The following is a 19,379-nucleotide window of genomic DNA, read 5'->3' on the forward strand; positions in this document are numbered from 1 at the left end:
GCTCCAGAAAAAATACAACAAAGCGACGAAGAGATAGTCAACCTATCGGATGCACAGTTCAAAACACTGATAATCATGATGCTCACAGAATTGGTTCAATGTGGTTGCAAAACATGAAAAAATGAAGGCTATGCTAAATAAAGGAACATATACAGGGAACCAACAGTGATGGGAAGGAAATGGTGATTCAAATCAATGGTGTAGAACAGAAGGAAGAAAGAAATATTCAACCAGAAAAGAATGAAGGAACAATTCAAAACAATGAGGAGAGGCTTAGGAACCTCCAGGACATCTTTAAACATTCCAATGTCAAATTATAGGGGTACCACAAGGAGAATAGGAAGAGCAACGAGTGGAAAAGTTATTGAACAAATAATAAAGGAGAACTTCCCCAGTCTGGCAAAGGAAATAGACTGTCAGAGAGTTCAGGAAGCTCAGAGAGTCCAAAAGAAGTTGGACCCAAGGAGGAACACATCAAGGCAATTCATAATTGCACTACCCAAGATGAAAGATAAGGAGAGAATCTTAGAACCAGCCACGGAAAAGGAGATAGTAACCTACAAAGGAGTTCCCATCAGACTGTCAGCTGATTTCTCAAAAGAAACCTTGCAGGCAATAAGAGGTTGGAAAGAAGTATTCCAAGTCATGAAAGGCAAGGACCTACATCCAAGATTACTCTATCCAGCAAAGCTATCATTTAGAATGGAAGGGCAGAAAAAGTGCTTCCCTGATAAGGTCAAGTCAAAGAAGTTCATCATCACCAAGCCTTTATTATATAAAGTGTTAAAGGGACTTATCTAAGAAAAAGAAGATTAAAAAACATGTGCAGTAAAATGACAGCAAACTCAGTTGTTAACAATCACACCTAAAACAAAAATAAAAACAAAAACAAACTAAGCAAACAACTAGAACAAGACAGAATCACAAAAATGGGAATCACATGGAGGGTTAGCAACAGGGGAGTGGGAGGAGGAGAGGGGGGAAAGGTACAGAGAATAAGTAGCATAGATGGTAGGTACAAAATAGACAGGGGGAGGTTAAGAGTAGCATAGGAAATGTAGAAGCCAAAAAACTTCTATGTACGACCCATGGACATGAACTAAAGCGGGGGAATGTGGATGGGAGGGGGTGTGCAGGGCAGAGGAGAGTGAAGGAGGGGAAATGGGACAACTGTAATAGCATAATCAATAAAACATATGGATATCATGTATCTTCATTTTAGCTAGGTGAATGGTTTTTTATTTTTTAGGCACATTTTATATATACGACATGTATATGCTTCCACAACTCTCACAAGAGATTCCTGAGGTAAAATGGCAGCAAGATAGGTGGGAGCAGAGTCCACCTCCTGCTGCACATGGGTAAAACGCCTAAAATATCTTCTAAGGAACAGAGTGAAGAGCCAATGGTATCCCAGCATGTATGAAGATTGGAGACCAAAAATCGTAGAAGACATTGAAAAACCAGACAGTAAGGAGAGTGCTGTACGACAGTAAAGTCCCTGGGACCAGCACAGCAACCAGGTTGGCTGCAGCCCCAGGCCCAGGACTCACTGGGGTCTGCCACAGGATTCTTGGGAGAGAGCCAGGTCAATGGCTCCTCCCCTGCCAAACAAGGTTTGAGCAGCACACAGAGGCAGTATGCACCCACTGAGAGTGTGCACGCTGCTAGGAAGAGTTGGACAGTGATGGACTCCAACCCATCAGACCCCAGGCTGGTTGGAGAGCAGGGCTGTGTGAAAGGCCAGGCACTTGTCAGGCTTGAATAGGAGGAATTTTGGAAAAAGAAAAAGAAAAAAGAGAAACTCAGATCCTCTGGGAAATTCTCCTTCAGAGGCTGCCCCGGTAGCCTGTACCCCTACCCCTGCCCCACCACACACTCACACCCGAAGCCCAGGGGACAGTGCTCACCCGATCCAGTGGCCCAACTGCTGGCCTGCCCACCCCAGCAGCAACGCCAAGTGCTCAGACTCTTTGGATCTCTAAAAGAAAGGTGGAGATGTCCCAGCAGGGAGGAGAGCTGCAAGGTTCAGGGAATTGGTAATCCCCAGAAAGACTTAACTCAGTGGGGTGACTGAACTACTTTGAAGGGGTGCTGAGAATCTCTAGTATCTAGAACAGCAAAGAGTGAGAAGGTGGTATGTGAGTTGCCACTAACTAGTGCACCTCAAGGACAGCACAACTGGTAGACTGAAAGGGTAGGACAGGCACAGAAGGGCACTGGGGGATAGGCAGTGAACTGAGGAACTGGGCTAAAGGCTGAAAAACTGCAAAGAATACAGCTCAGGAAGGGAGAAAAGCAAAATGAATCCCTCTTCACCTTACTGCAGCCAGGAAGCCCAGCAGAATGGGCTTTGTGTGTTTAAAGTCAGCAAAAGGATTTTCTTTTAAAATTTCTTCTTCCTTCCTTCTTTCCTTCCTTCCCTTGTTTATTCCTTCTTCCTTTTTTTTTCACAAGTGAGACAATAAAACCAGGAGTTGTGAAAACACCAGAGTTACACCCAAAGAGGGGTCATTCAAACAACTCAGACATTGAGACAAATTTCACTTTTCTACTCCAGAAAACTTGCAAGTTATTGTATATTGTATTATTGTTATTATCATTTTCATTATTCTTACATATTTTATTTTATTGGTATTTTTGTATTTCTCTTCTTTCTCTTTATTCTTCTTCACTTGGTTTGTTAACTTGCATTGCTTGACTGGTTTCCCTTGTTCTCTCTTTCATAGTGTATTTTTAATTTTCTGTCTTTCACTTCACTTGCGTTCCAACAGCACACTACTCCAGGTTCTGTACTTCCTATTCTTGTTATTCATATCACATTGATTCTGTTATATGATTGTTGCTACATTAATATTGCCAATAATTGCTATTCTATACAATTCTAAATACTACACTGAACCCCTCCCAAATCTCAGCTCCCTTCACCATTTCCTGAACTTTCTTACTGTGGTGATTAACTATATTCTCTCTCACACTACACCCATTTTTGTTCCTTTACTCTCACTGTACTCTCCCTTTACTCACAATTTGATGTACCACAAGCTCACAGCTTTTTACATCCAATTCACAATACTTCCCAGGCCTAACAAGAGTCTTATCTCTTTTCCACCCTTTCTAAAAAGTGGCTAGTTAGGTGAAATATCATGGTTAACACTATACATGTCCAAAGGATCACCTATCTCTTCTCTATGGGTTGATACTTTATACACCATAGAATACACTCCCGTTGCCTTAAACCATTTTGCCTTTGCCCTCCAATTGATCACAAAAAAAGAGTAGGTGGCAGCTGTGGACACCAGTATACCTGCCGGAAGGGAGAAACCACCAACAAAGGAACCGCCAACAGATAACAATGGAAGAAGGTGAAGGAGGGAGTGTAAGCCACACTAACCTCAACCCAGGACCAATCTGGAACTACAACTAAATGACGGAGAAATGACCCAGAAAAAACAACTGAACAAGAGTGAGAGAGAAGCCTCAAGATTTCGGACAGACAGAAGAACCAGCTTGAAAACAACCTGTCCACATCTGCACAACAGCATATCAGACATGGTGGGCAGAGTGACCCTCAGTTAACCAGCTGCAGGGGAGGACCAACCAAAGAAAGACCCAACAACAATCAAAACCCAAAGACGTCCAGAGAGACAGCATAAACGATATCCCAAGACCAGCAAGCTCAGGAGATCCAGAAAATTGAACTACTGAATCTCACAGGTCTCCAAGAGATAACATAAACGATATCCCAAGACCAGCAAGCTCAGGAGATCCAGAAAATTGAACTACTGAATCTCACAGGTCTCCTGCCATAGAAGTTCACACCATAAACCCAGGGAGTAAGAACAGATCAATTTAACAAGCAGAGCTAACAAGAAGTGTCTCAGAAATATGGGAAGACAACTAAACAATCCCCAAAATGAAAGGAAAGGAGGAAGCCTCAGAAAGAATGCTAAATGAAATAAAGGCAAGTCAATGATCAGATACTGAGTTCATAGCAGTGGTTGTAAGGAACCTCAATGAGCTCACAGAGAATTTCCAAAGACTACAGGGAAACTACAATGAATTCACTGCAACCAAATCAACATGAAAAAGGAAATAGAAACTCTCAACAAGGGCCAAGAGGAAATGAAGAATACAATTTCTGAACTGAAGAACACAGTAGAAAAAATCAGAAGCAGGCCAGATGAAGCAGAGGATTGAATCAGTGAGCTGGATGACAAGGTAGAAAAAACACTGAGGAAGAGCAAGAAAAGGAAAAGAGGCTCAGAAAGAATGAAGAGGGGTTAAAGGTAATGCAGGAAAACATGAAACATAGTAATATCCATATAATAGGGATGCCAGAAGGAGAAGAAGAGCAAGCAATAGAAAACCTGTTTGAAAAAGTAATGATGGAAAACTTCCCTAACTTCATGAGAGAAAAAGTCACACAAATCCAGGAAACACAATGAGTCCCAATCAAGAGGAACCCAAAGAGGCCGAGTTCAAAACACATCATGATTAAAATTTCAAAATTCCAAGACTAAGAGAGAACCTTAAAGGCAGGGAGGGAGAAACAGGAAGTAACATATAATGAAGCCCGATAGGACGAGCAGCTGACTTCTCAATGGAAGTGCTCCAAGCCAGAGGGGAATGACAAGGAATGTGCCAAGTAATGAAAAACAATGGCCTACAACAGAGACTACTCTATCCAAGTGTATAAAAATGATGACCCACACGTATACTGCCTGCAGGAAACCCACCTCAGAACAAAAGACCTACACAAACTGAAAACCAAGTGCTGGAAACAAATATTCCAAGTAAAAGGACAGGGAAAATAAAAAGCTGGGGAAGCAGTACTCACATCAGACAAAATAGACTTCAAAAGAGGACCATAGAAGGAGACTCAGAAGGTCACTTCATAATACTCAAGGGAAGAATCCATGAAGAAGACATAAACATTATAAATATATATGCACCCAACATCGGAGCCCCCAAATACATACAGAAAATTTTAGAGGACTTCAAGGAAGACATTGACAGCAACATAATTATAGTAGGGGATTTTAACATCCCACTGTCAAAAATGGATAGATCTTCCAAACAAAATATCAACAAAAATATTGTAGCACTGAACAATTCCTAGATCAAATGGACTTAAATGATGCGTATATATAGACCCTTTCATCTCAAAGAACCAAAATACGCATTCTTTTCAATGCATATGGAATATTTTCAAAGATAGACCACATGATAGGATAGAAAAGAAGCCTCCACAAATACGAGAAAATTGAAATAATAGAAAACACTTTCTCTGACCACAAGGGACTGAAACTAAAAACTAACTTCAAGGAAAAATAATAGAAAACACTTTCTCTGACCACAAGGGACTGAAACTAAAAACTAACTTCAAGGAAAAACTCAAAAACTCTCAAACTCATGGAGATTGAATAGCATCCTATTAAACAATGAATGGGTCAGGAATGAGATTAAGAACTCAAAAAATTTCTGGAAACAAATGAAAATGGACTCAGAACAATCCAAAACTTATGGGACATAGCTAAGGCAGCCCTGACAGGTAAGTTCATAGCAATATAGGCCTATGTAAAGCAGAGAAACATTTCAAATAAACAGCCTAACCCTACATCTACAAGAACTTGAAGAACAACAACGAGAGCCCATCGTAAGTAGAAGGAAGGAAATAACCAAGATCAGAGCAGAATTAAATGAAACAGAGACTAAAAGCACAATTCTAAGAATCAATAAATCCAGGAGCTGGTTCTTTGAAAAGATAAACAAAATAGACAAGCCTTTAAGCAGACTCATCAAGAAAAAAGAGTACCCAAATAAATGCAATCAGAAATGAAAGAGGAGAAATTATAAGTTGATACCATAGAAATACAAAGCATTGTAAGAAACTAGTACCAAAACTATATGCCAAGAAATTTGAAAACCTAGGTGAAATGGACAAATTTCTAGAAAAATATAATCTTCTAAAACTGAATGAAGAATCAGAAAGCCTGAACAGATCGATAACAGCTGACGAAATCGAAGCAATAATCAAAAAACTCACGTCACACAAAAGTCCTGGAACAGATAGTTTCAGGGGATAATTTTTTAAAGAGTTTAAGGATGACATAACCCATATCCTTCACAGACTACTCCAAAACATCCAAGAAGATGGAAGACTCCCAAACTCTTTTTATGAAGCCAGCATCATCCTAATCCCCAAATCAGATAAAAACATAAGAAAGAAAGAAAACTTCAGGCCAAAATCACTGATGAACATAGATGCTAAAATCCTGAACAAAATGTTGGCAAACCATATCCAGCAATACTTTAAAAACATCATAAACCATGAATAAGTGGGATTCATCCTAGGGATGCAAGGATGGTATAATATTCACAAATCAATTAATGTAATACATCACATAAAGAAAACTAAAGACAAAAATCACCTGGTTATAACAATAGATGTGGAAAAGCATTTGATAAGGTACAGCACCCATTTATGTTAAAAACACTCAGAAAAGTGGGAAAAGGGGAGAGAATTTCTCAACCTAACAAAGACCATATCTGAGAGACCTACAGCCAACATCAGTCAATCAGCAAAACCTTACAACTTTCCCACTGAGATCAGGAAGAAGACTAGGATCTCTGCATACACCACTCCTATTTAACATAGTATTTAATGTCCTAGCCAAAGCAATAAGACAAGAAAAAGGAATAAAAGGCATCCAAATTGGAAAGGAGGAAGCAAAACTGTCATTGTTTGCAGATGACATGATAGTGTATATAGAAAATTCTATAGACTCCACCAAAAAACTACTTGACCTAATGAGTGAATGTGGCAAAACACTGGGATACAAAGTTAATATTCAGAAGTCAAAGGCATTTTTATATACCAACAATGAAATATCAGAAGCTGAAATCAGGAAAAACAATCTCTTTTGATACAGCAAAAAGAAAAATAAAATACCTAAGAATAAACCTAACCAAGGATGTAAAGACCTATTCTCAGAAAACTACACAACATTGAAGAAAGGAATTAAGGAAGACATAAAATAATGGAAGCATGCAGTATGCTCATAGTTGGAGGAATTAACATCATCTTAGTTTTTGCCCATTAAGTATAGTGCTGGCTGTAGGTCTCTCATATATGGCCTTTATTATGTTGACGAATGCTCCCTCTATTCCCACTTTGCTAAGTGTTTTTATCACAAATGGGTGCTGTATCTTACCAAATGCTTTTTCTGCATCTATTCATATGAGCCAGGGACATAAAGGAAAGAATAAACAAATGGGATCTCTTCAAAATTCAATTTCTATGTGATTTTGTTTGTGTGATGTATTACATTTATTGATTGGGAAATATTGTATCATCCTTGCATCCTTGGGATGAATTCCACTTGGTCGTGGTGTATGTATGATCTTTTTAATGTATTGCTAGATGTGGTTTGCCAACATTTTGTTCAGGATTTTAGTGTCTATGTTCATCAGTGATATTGGCCTGAAGTTTTCTTTCTTTGTTGTATCTTTATCTGGTTTGGGGATTAGGAGGATGTTGGCTTCATAAAAAGAGTTTTGGAGTTTTCCATTTCCTTAGATTTTTTGGAATAATCTGAAGGATATGGGCTAGCTCTTCTTTAAATGCTTTGTATAATGATCTTGTGGAACTATCTGTTCCAGGGCTTTTGTGTGTCAGGAGTTTTTTGATTACTGCTTCAATTTCATCGGCTGTTACCAATCTGTTTAGGCCTTCTTCATTCAGTTTTGGAAGATTATATTTTTCTAGAAATTTGTCCATTTCACTTAGGTTTTCAAATTCCTTGGCATATAGTTCTTCATAGTAATTTATTAGAATACTTTGTATTTCTGTGGTGTCATTTATAATCTCTCCTCTTTTCATTTCTGATTGCATTTATTTGGGTCCTCTCTCTTTCTTTCTTGATGAGCCTCTTAAAGGCATTTCAATTTTATCTTATCAAAGAACCAGTTCCTGGATTTATTGATCTTTAGAACTGTGCTTTTAGTCTTTATGTTATTTATTTCTGCTCTGATCTTGCTTATTTCCTTCCTGCTACTTATTCTGGGCTGTCTTTTTTGTTGTTCTTTAAGTTTTTGTGTGGGTTGGGTTAGTTTCTTTATTTGAAATGTTTCTATTTTTTAAAGTAGATCTGTATTGTTATGACTTCTCTGTCAGGGCTGCCTTTGCTGTGTCCCATAAGTCTTGGGTTGTTGTGAGTTCATTTTCATTTGTTTCCTGAAACTGTTTGATTTTTTTCCTATTTTCATTCTTAACTCCTTCATCGTTTAATAGCATGCTTTTCAATCTCCATGAATTTGAAGGCTTTTGAAATATTTCCTTGAGGGTGGTTTCTAGTTTCAGAGAAAATGCTTGATATGATTTCAATTTTCTTGAATTTGTTGAGGTTTGTATCCTATCATGTGGTCTATCTTTGAAAATGTTCCATGTGCATTGAAAAGAATGTGAATTTTGCTTGTTTGGGATGAAAGTCTGTATATATATTAGTTAAGTTCATTTGATCTAGGACATTGTTCAGTGCTACAATGTCTTTGATGATATTTTGTTTGGAAGATCTATCCATATTTGACAGTGAGGTGTTGAAATTCCCTACTGTAATTGTGTTGTTGTCAATATTTTTCTTGAAGTCCTCCAAGATCATGTACTTGGGGGCTCCTATGTTGGTGCATATATATTTACAATGTTTATGATTTCTTGATGGATTCTTCCCTTGAGTATTATGAACTGACTTACTGGATCTCTTTTTATGGCCCTTTTTTTGAAATCTATTTTGTCTGGTATGAGTATTGCTACCCCAGCTTTTTTTTTTTTTTTGGTCTGTTTGCTTGAAAAATTTCTTTACAGCCATTCACTTTCAGTTTGTGTAGGTCTTTTGTCCTGAGGTGGGTCTCTTAGAGGCAGTATATTTGTGGGTCATGCTTTTTTATTCATTCAAGTATGCTGTGTGTTTTGATTAGAGCATTTAATCCATTTAAATTTAAGGTTATTATTGATACATACTTATTCATTGCCATTTTTTGTATTTGTGTTCCTCTCTCTCACTCTTTTTTTTCCTTTTCTTAAAGCCCACCCTTTAGCATCTCTTGCAGAGGTAGTTTGGAGGAGATATATTCTTTGAGGCTTCTTTTTTCTGGGAAGCTTCTTATTTGGTGTTCCATTTTAATTGAGAGCCTTGCTGGATAGAGTAGTCTCTGTTGTAGGCCATTGTTTTTCATTACTTGGCACATTCCTTGTCATTCCCCTCTGGCTTGGAGCACTTCCATTGAGAAGTCAGCTGCTCGTCCTATCGGGCTTCATTATATGTTACTTCCTGTTTCTCCCTCCCTGCCTTTAAGGTTCTCTCTTAGTCTTGGAATTTTGAAATTTTAATCATGATGTGTTTTGAACTCGGCCTCTTTGGGTTCCTCTTGATTGGGACTCATTGTGTTTCCTGGATTTGTGTGACTTTTTCTCTCATGAAGTTAGGGAAGTTTTCCATCATTACTTTTTCAAACAGGTTTTCTATTGCTTGCTCTTCTTCTCCTTCTGGCATCCCTATTATATGGATATTACTATGTTTCATGTTTTCCTGCATTACCTTTAACCCCTCTTCATTCTTTCTGAGCCTCTTTTCCTTTTCTTGCTCTTCCTCAGTGTTTTTTCTACCTTGTCATCCAGCTCACTGATTCAATCCTCTGCTTCATCTGGCCTGCTTCTGATTTTTTCTACTGTGTTCTTCAGTTCAGAAATTGTATTCTTCATTTCCTCTTGGCCCTTGTTGAGAGTTTCTATTTCCTTTTTCATGTTGATTTGGTTGCAGTGAATTCATTGTAGTTTCCCTGTAGTCTTTGGAAATTCTCTGTGAGCTCATTGAGGTTCCTTACAACCACTGCTATGAACTCAGTATCTGATCATTGACTTGCCTTTATTTCATTTAGCATTCTTTCTGAGGCTTCCTCCTTTCCTTTCATTTTGGGGATTGTTTAGTTGTCTTCCCATATTTCTGAGACACTTCTTGTTAGCTCTGCTTGTTAAATTGATCTGTTCTTACTCCCTGGGTTTATGGTGTGAACTTCTATGGCAGGAGACCTGTGAGATTCAGTAGTTCAATTTTCTGGATCTCCTGAGCTTGCTGGTCTTGGGATATCGTTTATGTTGTCTCTTGGAGACCTGTGAGATTCAGTAGTTCAATTTTCTGGATCTCCTGAGCTTGCTGGTCTTGGGATATCGTTTATGCTGTCTCTCTGGACGTCTTTGGGTTTTGATTGTTGTTGGGTCTTTCTTTGGTTGGTCCTCCCCTGCAGCTGGTTAACTGAGGGTCACTCTGCCCACCATGTCTGATAGCTGTTGTGCAGAAGTGGACAGGTTGTTTTCAAGCTGGTTCTTCTGTCTGTCCGAAATCTTAAGGCTTCTCTCTCACTCTTGTTCAGTTGTTTTTTCTGGGTCATTTCTCCGTCATTTAGTTGTAGTTCCAGATTGGCCCTGGGTTGAGGTTAATGTGGCTTACACTCCCTCCTTCACCTTCTTCCATTGTTATCTGTTGGCGGTTCCTTTGTTGGTGGTTTCTCCCTTCCGGCAGGTATACTGAGGTCCACAGCTCCAACCCAATCTTTTATGTGATTAGTTGGAGTAGGAAGGCAAAACGGATTAAGACAACAGTATGTATTCTATGGTACTTAAGTTACCAACCCATAGAGAAGAGATAGGAGATCCTTCAGATAAGTACAGTGTTAACTGTGATATTTCATCCAATTAGTTATTTTTTAGACAGGGTGGAAAAAAGATAAAACTCTTATTGGGAGGGGGAGATTATGAGCTGTATCTATAAAGCAGTGAGCTTTTGGCAGGTCAGATTATGAGATACAGTGATAGTAAAGGACAGAAAATAGCCATAGTGTATGAGAGAACAGAATTAACCATAACAGTAATAAAGTTCCGTAAGACAGTGTAATGAGTTAAGGTCCAGGAGGGCTGCTATGTAGTATTTACAATTGTATGGAACAGCAATTATTTACAATAATAATGGAGCAACAATCATATGACAGAATCTATGTGATCTGAATGATGAGAATAGGAAGTACAGGACCTAGAGTATTGTGCTATTGGAACACAAGTGAAGTGAAAGGTGGAAAACTAAAAATACACTACGGAAGAGAGAACAAGAAAAGCCAAACAATGAAATTAGAGAAACATAACAAAGAAAACTAAACAGAAAGAGAAATAAAAATACTAGTACAAGAAGAAAAATAATAATAATGCAAATAAACAATAACTTGCCAGTTTTCTGGAATAGCAAAGTGAAATTTGTCTCAGTTTCTCAGCTGTTGTCACAACCCCTCTGTGGGTCTAACTCTGGTCCTTTCACAGCTCTAGGCCTTATTGTCTCACTTTTTGGGGTGGTGGAGCAGCAGAGAAGAGAGAGGGGGGGAAGCCTCCTGCTAGCTTTACACTAGCCAAAGGAGTTCTGCTGGTCTTCCTGACTACAGCAGACTGAGGGGGGGGGGGTTCATTTTTCTCCCTTCCATGGTTTTGCATGGATGGAGGCCTGGTCTGAGCCTCACTCTTCACAGTTGCCCAGCCTGCAGCCCAGTTCCTCAGTTCACTGCCGGGCCTCCAGTGCCCTTCTGCGCTAGGCTTACACCTTCAGTCCACCAGTTGTGCTGTCTGAGGTGCACCAATTTTACAGTAAACTCACACACCACCTTCCACTCCTTGCTGTCCTAGGTGCTAGGGACTCTAAGTCTCTTCAAGGTAGTTCAGCTCCCCCACTGAGTTAAGTCTTGCTGGGGACTGTTGACTCCCTGAGCCCTGCTGCTCTCCTCTGTGGGGGGCACCTCTGACAGGCCCTGTGGAGCAAGAGTTTCTCTTTGGGGTGATGCAAATGCTCTAAATTAGATAGGGATAATAGTTGCACAGTTCTAAAAACCACCAAATGGTATATTTCAAAGGGTATTAATGTATGTGAATTACTTTTCAGAAAAGCTTATACATATAAAGTCATTTGACTCACAAACCTAGCAAGATCCACTTGCCAGAGCAGCATCTCTGTTGCCCTACCTTGGCACCTCTCTCAGTGGCAGTTCCTGAGACCTGCTGCAACCACACTATATCAACAACTTCAATGAGAAGATCAAGAAGGATGAGCTCAAAAAGTCCCAGTATACCATCCTCTCCAGTCCGGCCAGATCTTGGATATCCTGGTGTCATGAAGCCTAAAGATGAGGGGCTAGGCTTTTGTCATCTTCCAGGTCAGTGGTGCCACCAATGCCCTGCACTCCACACAGGGTTTCCCCTTCTACAACAAGCACATAAGCATCCAGCACACCAAGCCCAACTCAGGACACCGTTGCCAAGATGAAGGGCACCTTCATGGAGTGAGATCACAAGTGGAGGAGGAGGCCCAAGAGCCAGGACAGCCAAGCTGCCAAGAAGGGAATGCAATGCTAGGCAGTTACCTCCATAGTGGGGGTAGTCCCGGGGCTTGACACAGGCACCCTGTATTATGTATCACATGCAGAGTCAGCCTCCCTATGTGCTACCCCCCGGCATGATCCCACCTCCATCTTTCCACCAGCCAGATCCCACCTGGGGCCATACCCCCACAGCAGCTTACCAGACCAGATGCCACCTGCCCAGCCTCTTTCAGAAAACCCACCAAATCATATCTTGTTTCTGCAACCTGCCAGAGGAGAGCAACGAGTTCATGCTGTCCATGCTTTAAACCAGTTCCCGGCTTCAAGGAGGTCTGGCTGATTCCAGGGCAGCACGACATCACCTTTGTGGAAGCTGACAGTGAGATGCCGTTGAAGCCCTTCTGTGACGCCTGAAGAGCTTCAAGATCACCCAGAACAACTCAATGAAGATCTCATTTGCCAAGAAGTAGCTCCTTTTCCTCATGCCTGCTCCTACCCATGAGGGAACCTCCCCACTTCCCCCAGCTCAGCCCCCTGAATGTAAGTCCCCCTCGTGGACATTCTTGGAGGCTCCTGTGTGAATCAGTGGTCAAAAAGCACTGTACCCAGAGATTGTCCCCAGACACTGTGCATGGCACAGTTAAGCTGGAATTAAAGTGTTTTTCTAATGTTTGATTTTTTACCAAAACAAAGTCATTTGTTCACTATGTATTTTTGAGGGCCTACTATATGTACGCCAGGCACTGGGAATAAAACAATACATAGACATGGTTCCTGCCCTCCCAGAGTTTTAATCTTGTATAGGAAGCCTGGGTTTAAATACTGGTTCATGATTTACTGTTATCTGGGAAAGTATTTTCTTCCTAATCTATAAACAGAGTTAAAGGCCATACTCAGTGACTGGCATATTGGAAGGGAACCCTAACTATTAGTTGTTGTTATTATTATTAAGTAAATATAAAGGCAAGTTATAAATGCCAGGAGAGAGAAAGAATATACATCAAGCAGGAGAGCTCAGAATGGAAAGTCTCTCCTCAGGAAATGACATTTAGGCTAAAACCTGAAAGATGGATCAACTGAACACAGTCAGAAAAAACTTGAACTGCAGACAAAGGAAAAGTACAAGTACAAAAGGCTGAGGCTATGAACATTGGTGTGCATAGGTTCTTTTGGACTGGTGTTTCCTAGGATATAATCCTAGCAGCAGAACTGCTGGGTCAAAAGGCAGATCCATTTTTAGTTTTCTTAGAAAAATTCCATATTGTTTTTCACAGTGGTTTTACCAGTCTGCAATCCCACCAACAAGGAACTAGGGTCCCCTTTTCTCCACAACCTCTCCAACACTTGTTTATAGCAGCATAATTTACAATAGCCAAGAGCTGGAAGCAACTTAGGTGCCCATCAGTAAATGAATGGATCAAAAAACTATGGTACATTTATACAATGGAATTCTATGCAGCAGAAAGAAAGAAGGAGCTACTACCCTTTGAAACAGCATGGATGGAACTGGAAAGCATTATGCTGACCGAAATAAGCCAGATGGTGAAAGACAAATACCATATGATCTCACCTTTAACAGGAACCTAAACAACAAAACAAACAAGGAAGAAAAACATAACCAAAGACACTGAAATAGAGAACAGGCTGACAGTGACCAGAGGGGAAAGGGGAGGGAATTTCAGGGGAAAGGGGGGAGGATTTACAGGAACTAGTATAAAGGACACATGGACAAGAACTAAGGGGGGTGGAAATGGGAGGGAGGTGGGGAGTACTGGGGGAGTGGGCTGGGATGGGAGTAAAAGACAGAAAACTGTACTTGAACGACAATTAAATAAATAAATTTTAAAAAATAAAAACAAAAATAATAAAAATTTAAAAGTCTGAGGCAACAAAGGGTGTGAGGCATTCCAGGAACAATGTAAGGTCAGAAGACACTAGACAAATGAGGGAAAGATAAGCAGGAGCCAGACCAAAATAAGTATTTCAAATTTTATTCTAAGTACAATGGGAAATCACTGAAGGCTTTTAAACAGAAGGGTATGATCTAAATTATATTTCTAAGGGGGAAGAACATGAAGTCAGAAGGCTACTGCTGCATTCCAGGAGAAAGGTATTGGTGACTTGGATTACGTTGTGGTAAAGATCCCAAGCGTGATTCTGAGCTGAGATTCAGAAATGAAAAGAAGGATTTGTGGCAGAATCACTTCCTTTCTCTTTTATATACCCAGCCTGCACTGGATAGGACATAAAAGGATAGTGAGCATGCCGTAGACTCTACAGTGTAGAAAAAAGTATACCATACCAGACTTGAATCCAAAAACCCTCAAATTCCTAGTTCTACTCCCAATCAATTATGGAATCTTGGCAAATACATCTTCCTCGAGCCTCAGTTCTGTATCAGTTAAGAGCTCTCTGCCTCACAGGATGCTCTAAGACAGGGGTGTCAAACTCATTTTCACTGGGGACTACATCAACCTCACAGTTGCCTTCAAAGGGCCAAAATAATTTTAGGACTGTATAAATGTAACTACTCCCTAACTGTTTAGAAGTTGAAATTTCATTCACTGCTTTAAAGTCAATGGCAAGGCTAATGTGGCCCCCAGTGAAAATGAGTCTGACATCCCTGCTCTAAGACAACTGACTATGTGAAAGTGTCTTCAAGGTATCTGGCAGTATACTCTGTAAGTACCAGAGAAATACCCAAAACAAAAACAAAATACAGATCGTGACTAATGTTAAAGAACCAGCTGGTTTCCATTGTTTTGCTTTAATGAACATGTGTTAAGTTTCTTAAATATACTCCAGCCATACAGAACACAGCAGGAATCCATCTACTTCTGTTCCACAGCACTTACTTGCTGGGAAACCCTTAGAGTTGTTGCAGATAGAAGTCCTCTTCCAGAGGCCCATCTCTGGGGAGCAAGTGTTATTTAAAGAAAGCTTTTTGCCAAAGAAGCCCAGGCCAGGGAATGTATTGATCTGGAGAAAAGCAGTGAACATTTTTATATAAAATAGGTTTATGAAGGAACAAACATGAAGGTTGGTTTTAGGAGCTATTCTTCCAAAGTTTATGACAAAATTATCTTTTTTATTTGCTTCAACACTTGCTGAGATTTATAAATTACACCCAAATTCCACTTGAAAAATCCAACACTTTGGTCTTGCTGATGAAGGTGACAATACCTCTGTACATATTAGAGTCACCACTTTTTCAGAAGCATATCTGTAATAAGAGTACACTTGGGACTTTTCTCAAGTTAATTAAATGGTTGTGAAAAAAGCAAATTCTTCTGAGACTTTTCTGGAAGCCCCTGATAGCAACCCATAGAAAAGTAGTTTTTTAATTACCTTTTAATCACATCATCCTTCTTAAAAATTTCTAAGAAAGCATTAACTTATAGAAAAATCAAAGGAATATGTGTTTATTTACTAGTATACTGAGTCAGATAATAAAAAAACCTTTCCCATGTACATTGTCACATAAATTTTTATTTTCAACAGAAACAGATTTTGTTTCATGGCTTAATAAAATACCATATTATAAAGCCAAAGGTAGCAAATCAAAAAATCTTTAAATAAATACCATATTATGTTTTTATAGCTATTTTAATTAATGAATAAATAGGAGGGTATTTAATTATTCCCCTGCATAGAATTTAATGTTCTGAAAATTACTGTACTTCAAATATACAGAGACAGTGATAAAGACTAATAATACCTATTGAAAATTACTATAAATGCCACAAATTCCCATAGAATTATATCCCCTGGGTAAAAAGAAAGGAAGCACTAGAGGATAAATACCACAGGTATTTTCTAAGTTAGTGTGCAGTTTTCAAAATCCTGTTTCCTTTAAAGAAACAAATAAATTATGCTTCAATAGAAAAGGTGAGGGGGAAATGACAGACACCAAGAAAGTGGCATATGGAATTATTTTATACAAATACAGACATAAAAATCTTTCTCCACTGCCTTTTCAGTAAAGGAAATGCAGTGAATGAAAACAAACTTGACCATTCTGAAAACCTTTTATTTTTATACTGGGCTTTGTTGTAGACGGCTCTGCCTGGTTCTAGGAATTGTATCTCGACCCCTTGTGGCTAAAGGCAAGGGACAACCTCTGGAATGCCAGCTGCAGGAGACAAAGCTTGTCTCTGGTAGCAAATGCTGCCTCAGTTTCCTCCCTGCCCCCAAAGCTTGATCAGAAGTCAATGAAAGGTAAGACCCCTCACAGCGGGGGGCAACCTAAGCCAGACTTGATCACTTGAGAGGCCTTCATGGAAAGACTGTGGGGGTGCTGCAACAGGGAGCAATGGACTGGTCCCCCACCCCGGGGTTTTGACATAGCCCGAGTCCCCATGTTCCCTGGGAAAAGCGCTTCCTGGCTCTAATCCCCTAAAGCCTGAATACCTGTTGGGGAGAGGTGCAGCTCCTTGCCTTGCTAGAACGTGTCCTGGGGAAAAATATGGCATCACAAAGATTTCCTGAGAAACCTGTGAAATCTGCTCTGCTAAAAGTATTTTCATTCATATGTTAAGGGTTCGAGCAGGAACCCCTAAAACTCTGTTCCTGACAGACTCTGACTCATACTAAGCCCTCAGATTTTTTTGAACTATTATCTACTATTTGATCCTTGCCACTTCTCCTCCCCAATCAGATGACATCATGTCTCAGTCATGATTACTCTCATCTGTGGTGGCTGGGGGGACTTGCAAGAAAAGTCACCCCTAAAGGGCTTCTTAACGCAAAAAGAAAGAAAGAAAGAAAGAAGAGAGAGAAAGAGAGAGAGAGAGAGAGGGAGAGAGGGAGGAAACTGTATTTTGTCATTTATGTAAAATCATGAGAATATTATAAAAAGAACCTATCTCCATGTTTTCTGTTTAATTTAATTCTGTCTAGGACCACAAAAGAGAACTGACATAAAAAAAAAAAAAAAGAAAGAAAGAAAAACCAAAAGCAAACAAAAACACCAAACACTACAGATTCTATATCCAGTTAGTTATTTTTATTTTTATTGTGATTTTTTCCATGTACAGTATAATGTGCCAATTACAGCCTGCCTAAAAATCAATACTTTAAAATATCATTAGATATAGATTTAAAAAGCCTCAGCAAAAGTCAAAATGAAAAGATTTCTTAATTTTCTCTCTTTTTTCTCTTGAATGCTACAAAAAACTAAAGAAAAATTCCCATTTTTGTGCTGCACACTATCTGCCAATAATCTTAACTGAAGTGCCAGAACTAAGCCATTATTTTTGGCACAGAACATAATATGTTGGTCACGAGAAGTGCTGGCTAACCTCAGAATAAACCAGTTCTTTTGTCTCTCATCCTGAAGTTTATCCAAGGTTTGATATACAGAATAAATAAACATTAACTTTTTTCCTACAAAGAACCTAAGTTTTATTTATCTATGAAAAATTAATATAATTATATCTTTTGAGGTGCCTTCACGAATTTACTGTATCTTAAAAAATTTACCAGCTTCTGATCAAGGTGGTGACGTAGGCAGACATAGCTTACTTCTTGGCACAACCACATCAAAATTACAACTAAATAGAATAACCATCACTCAAGAACATCAGAAATCAAGTTGAATGGAAGTTTGACAACTACGGAATTGAAGAAACCACATCCATCCAAACTGGGAAGAGGGGCGCAGATGTAGAACGGACTGGCCCCAAACCCACAAAAAATAACAATTCAGGAGAGATATCTCGGGAGTGAAAAATCCCAGACGTACGCCAGGCCCCCCAGCCCAGGATTCCAGTGCTGCAAAGGTAAGTCCCCACATCTTGTGGCTAAGAAACATCAGGGACTGAGTTGGAAGAGGAGGCTGCTGGAGACCTAAGAAGTTTCTCTTGGAGAACCCACACAGAAACTCACCTACTCAGATTCACTCCCTCTGAGCTCCAGGACTAGGATGATAGCTGGAAGGACACCAATAGTATGCAGAGAGAGAGACTGAAGTGTCTGGCATTGGGGTGTGCAGAGGCCATTGTCCCTTTGCCGAGCCCTCCCCACACACAGCCAATAGGCTGGTGCTATAATCTGAGATTCCATCAACTTGGCTAACATTGTGTGTTCCACCTTGGAGATCCACAGAGGCTCTACCCCACCCAATTTATAGGCCCACCCAAGATGCTTTTCCATAAGAATGGCTGATCTTGGCTCCTAAATGGTATCAAACAAGCAACAGCTGGCTTCAGTGAGCCCTAGTAGCAGCCAGAGTAGAGTCAAAGCTTGGCTTCACCTGGGAATCTCCACACCCAGCACAAGTAGCAGACATTTCAGATTGCTTTACAGCTCAGAAAGGGTACCCCAGGCAAAACACAGGTGAATGCTGACCTTGGCCTGCACCACCCAGCAAACACGAGGGCCAATGCACCCAGTGGGCAGTTATAGACCATTTTGGAGCACCACCACCCTGCCCCTGCACAGCTGATCCTCCACAGAGGGTGGCGACTGGTGTTCAGTGGTCATAGTCAGTCCTTGCAGCTGACTGGCCTGGGGAAATCCCTCTCATTGATACACCAACAGCAACCAAGGCTCAACTATAAGAGCAGGGTGTACTCAGCCCAAATACCAGCTTGGGTAATACCTAGGGCATACCTCAAATACCCAGCTTGGGTAATAGGGATGGCTGTGCCACTGGACCCTACAGGACACCTACTACATTAGGCTATACTACCAAAACACGGAGTCAAAGCACAGAATACACCTAATACCTAATACACAGAAACAAACAAGGAGACAAAGAAACAGGGCCCACAGGAAAGAACAGATCAAAAGTCTGTTTGATCAGAAAAAGAGCTAAAGGAAATGGAGATAAGCAACTTATCAGATGCAGAGTTCAAAACACTGATTATAAGGATACTCAAGGAACTTAGTGAGGATACCAATAGCATAAAAAAGACCCAGTCAGAAATAAAGGGTACATTAATTGAAATAAAGAACAATAAACA

General features: G+C 40.0%; 1 protein-coding gene and 1 pseudogene across 8 annotated transcripts in view; one reads left to right on the top strand and one right to left on the bottom strand.

Annotated features, from left to right (window-relative positions):
• Positions 1-19,379, bottom strand: part of ST7 (suppression of tumorigenicity 7) — a 319,529-nt gene that overhangs the window by 189,412 nt on the left and 110,738 nt on the right. The gene's annotated exons all lie outside the window — the stretch shown is intronic.
• On the top strand, positions 1,270-12,884 carry LOC118999586 (U1 small nuclear ribonucleoprotein A-like; annotated as a pseudogene).

The sequence above is a fragment of the Sturnira hondurensis genome, unplaced genomic scaffold, assembly GCF_014824575.4.
Source record: "Sturnira hondurensis isolate 20B ecotype Veracruz unplaced genomic scaffold, ASM1482457v3 Scaffold0014953, whole genome shotgun sequence".
Taxonomy (NCBI): domain Eukaryota; kingdom Metazoa; phylum Chordata; class Mammalia; order Chiroptera; family Phyllostomidae; genus Sturnira; species Sturnira hondurensis.